We start from the raw sequence: 4,385 nt of genomic DNA, 5'->3' as shown, positions 1-4,385 counted from the left end.
AGTGGCCTAGCCAGTCTCCAGACCTCAATCCAATAGAACATCTTTGGAGGGCGCTTAAACTCCGCGTTGCTCAGCGACAGCCCCGAAACCTGACAGATCTAGAGGAGATCTGTGTGGAGGAGTGGGCCAAAATCCCTGTTGCAGTGTGTGCAAATCTGGTCAAGAACTACAGGAAACGTTTGACCTCTGTAATTGCAAACAAAGGTTTCTGTACCAAATATTAACACTGATTTTCTCAGGTGTTCAAATACTTATGTTCAGCAGTGCAAGACAAATAAATTCTTTAAAAATCATACAATGTGATTTCCTGAAATTTTTTTTTTAATTCTGTCTCTCAGAGTGGGAATGCACCTACAATGTGAATTTCAGACCCCTCCATGATTTCTAAGTGGGAGAACTTGCAAAATCGCAGGGTGTTCAAATACTTCTGTTCCTCACTGTATGCCAGAAATGTGGTCAGTTGCAGGACATCAGACTGTCAATCTTGACTTTCCTTATTTGCAATTGGTTGTTTGTTCAATTAACATCAATAAGAACAGTGCTAAGATGGGACAACCAGGATACCCAGTAGCCAGATACTAATCTGCAGAGAGGAGACAGGCGAGAGACACAGACAAAGGGAGAGGATGAGAGTAAAATTACCAGAGGATCTTCTCTTTACCTGGTGAATGCAGAGTTTACCGGTGTGTAACGGGAGATTTCTGAAGGTAAATGCTTTGTGACGACACGTTTATCTGTCTCAGAAAGTGTATTACAGAGGTGTACAAGATCGCTAATAGCAAGTTAGCATTCGCTGTAATGGTGTTGCTATATGACTTGCTAAGTGATGCTAATGTACCTGGCTAATTCTATTGTATGTGAACTAACCGCAAAATTAACTGAGCTCATTATGAGTTTTAGAGACTTTTAGTTGAGAAAATTGGCTAAGAGACATTGTGTGTGCTCGCCGAAGGACATGGACCAGGAGACATTCCTTGGGCTTTTTGTTTTAATCCTGTCGGGCTCATAACCTAGTTCAGCTACAGTACGTTGCCACCATGCCTGGTTGTTGATGCCGCCTGGCGACTGTGTGTGCCCCTCATCTCATCATTCCAATATTGTCCAGTAACTGGTTCATCCAACTGACTGTCCATAGAGGTTGTGAGTAAAACTGTGCATGTAACCTAGTTCAGCTACAGTACGTTGCCACCATGCCTGGTTGTTGATGCCGCCTGGCGACTGTGTGTGCCCCTCATCTCATCATTCCAATATTGTCCAGTAACTGGTTCATCCAACTGACTGTCCATAGAGGTTGTGAGTAAAACTGTGCATGTGCATTCATAATTTGTTTTGGCTCGCTTTGCAAGTGAAAGGGTCACTCAGTTTGAGACCACAACACACACAAGGCCTGCAACGAGTTTTGGTTATTTCAAGGAGTCTATTTTAATTGGCAGAGTGAGTGAGTGTGTGGGCCCTATTTTATTTCCTAAGTTGTGTATACATTTAATTTTTTCATTTGAATAACTACCCTGCCTCTCGCCTGCAGCTGGCTGGGATTGGCTCCAGCCCCCCGTGACCCCGTTTGGGACTAAGCGGTATAGAAAATGGATGGATGGATGGGTGGATGTATAAAGGTAGAACATGAATTTAGCTAAAGTACAGCGAGTGTGTTTTATTTGAAAAGTGGGTAAAATGCTTATAATTTAGAAGTTCCTACTAAGTGGAGGCACCACCATTTAATTTCGATTTAGATTGAGTACAAGACATATTTTAGTCACAGGTACAACGGTCAGCCATACACAAGAGAAACCCAGGGCCCCGCCCAGAGTACTTCAGCACCCTTTATTAATATATCTTATCCTACAAAAGATAAGCTACATGGGGGGAGGGGGGGGGTGCTACACAAATAAAATTTAGCACTGGGTTAACATTGTCTGTCATAAACTAAAAGACCACAGTCTGTCTGGCTCACCACAACACAGCCGCATCCATTTCTCCACCTCTTGTTTAACAGTGAAGCTACATAGTCATCTTTCATTTTAGCTTGTTCATAACAAGCTTAAATAATTATTTCAGAATGATAAAACCAGAGACCTTTTTCCTAAAAATGAGAGGACAGTTGTAAATAATCCTTTACACAATCGAGATAATTGAGTATAAGTAAAACTGATAATGAAGGTTTGTGTTGGAGCAGAAACAACAGAAACAGAATAATAGTTAAATCCTATGCGTTTGCACAGGGAAGGGACATAGTAATGAGCCCAAATAAATTACATTAGCTCTAATGTGAATGATCTTTATAGAGAAGCTTCCAGGCCAATTGTGTAGAAAAAACACAAGTAATGTACTTGAGAAGGATAAGTATTTGCCCCAGACTGCAGCCTTGGCAAACCATCTACAATGTATAAACAGCCATTCATGCCTGCAAGGATGAGATATGCTGTCTAATCAGAGAATAAACAAAGAAACCAGCCTCCCAACTAAAGTGCTAAACAATACCAATAAAACACACAACTCCTGCCAATTCCTTACCAGAAGGAGGACAATATAGTCATGTTGTCTCAAGTGGATAAAAAAAATCCAGCTGTAAAGCACTGAGGCCTGGCCCTGGAAATTAATGGTTCACATCAAGAAATAAAAGAGTCATAAAAGTGGTCCGTTTTCCCCCCCACAGTGGGATGACATTTTAAATGAAGTGGGGGCACCTTGGACAAGTGTATGTCAGTGATTTCTTTGGAGATGCTGGATCAAAAAGGCCCGCGTTATTAAGCTTCAGCCAAATTGGAACACCAGTGGGGACGGTGTTAGTCTGCCTCACTGTCTGATTTGCTCAGAGCCGTCAGCTCTGAATGCTCTTTGTCAGCTCCATAAAGGCCGCACAGAATCTGAGATTTATGATGAAATGGAGATATTCAAACCTTTGATATACAAAGCACTGTACTTTTCACTAATGTGACTCAACAAGAGATGCAGGGCAGTACATGGAGGGGCCTGCTGTGCCAAACGTCTCTAATGTTGGGATTTTCAGGCCATGGGTCCAAGTGCTCCTCCATAACAGAAGTGTCACAGTAGAATGTTTGCACAAATGCATTATACGCTTGTCACTGGCAACTTTTCATCAAACCAGTTCACATGGACACATCTTCTTCTGCATTCCTTCCCTGAAATATTTTTAAATGGTCCACTGTTAAAACAGAATACTAACCATAATGTAAACAGTTATTTACTACCCTCAGTGACCAAAGCTGCCTTCCAGAGGTATGCCTATGCTTTTATTGATTTTCAATATATCCCAATCAATACTGGAATTTTACTTTTCTAGATTTTTAATACTGACCCTGACTCTTGAAAAAACAATAACAATGACATACTGGCCGACAGGGCTGGGCAGCACGGCCAAAAATATTATCAATGTATTTTTTTCATACTGATCTGTATCAGCAGTGTTTCCTCTACCATTTATTTGGCAGGCGGCACACCCTGCCAACGCAACTTCCTGCCTCCCCAAAAAGAAAGGCGCAAAGCAGGTGTGTCTTATATGCAGTATCCCTAGCGAGGGTGCAGCTTATCCATGCTTACAGCTAAAACGAGGATCAGGTTTGACTGACAGTAACCCGAGCTGGAGACGTGCATTCAGTGCAACATCAAAGGCTTTGAGTCAAAGCCAACATGGACGAGCATCAAGCACAGAAGGAAACGCAGCCAAAATATCGGCTTTTGTTCAACTTTCAATGCCATCACTGAACCTAGCACTGAACCTAGCAGTGCTGAACCTGAGGCTGGAAGCAGTGGCCAGGATGCTTCTAGCTCCTCAACTGTGGAAGGAAGGGAAGCTACAAAATATCTGAACAGAGTGAAGTGAAAATGTGGTTAAGGACTGAACTCTTTAAACATAACTTTTTAACTTTTACTTGAATAGTTTAGAGATTGAATGGTAGTTTATAATGAGTCATTTTAAATTCCAATATTTTTCTAGCGTAACAGCTTTTATTTGAGCAGGATATTATAGTACCAGCCCTGATGCCATCCCTTATTATAAAGCTGTACAACTCAAGTGGATGGGAGACTGGTATACTCTCCACATATACAGTGTTAATGGTGCAGCGTAAGCTTTAGTCGTCTGGTGGAGTAGCCAGTCCCATATATATCACTCTACCAACCTCCATGTGTTCACTGATGAGTAGGTAAGAACAAGAAATGTTAAGTTGTCTTTACTTCTGACTGGTTGTCTCATAGTTTCAGTGACTTACTTGGCAGTGCATTTTATTTCAGCCACTAAATGTTTACATTCAATCTTGGACAAAGTGTAAATGTGAAGTGAAGCGGTCATGTCTGAGTGCACAGCCTATCCTGCACTACAGTATGGGTAAGCCATAAGTCAAATAACACTGTCACGAGGTGCTGAT

The sequence above is a fragment of the Monopterus albus genome, unplaced genomic scaffold (genome assembly GCF_001952655.1).
Source record: "Monopterus albus unplaced genomic scaffold, M_albus_1.0 scaffold263.1, whole genome shotgun sequence".
NCBI lineage: Eukaryota > Metazoa > Chordata > Actinopteri > Synbranchiformes > Synbranchidae > Monopterus > Monopterus albus.
This window is presented reverse-complemented; position numbering follows the sequence as displayed.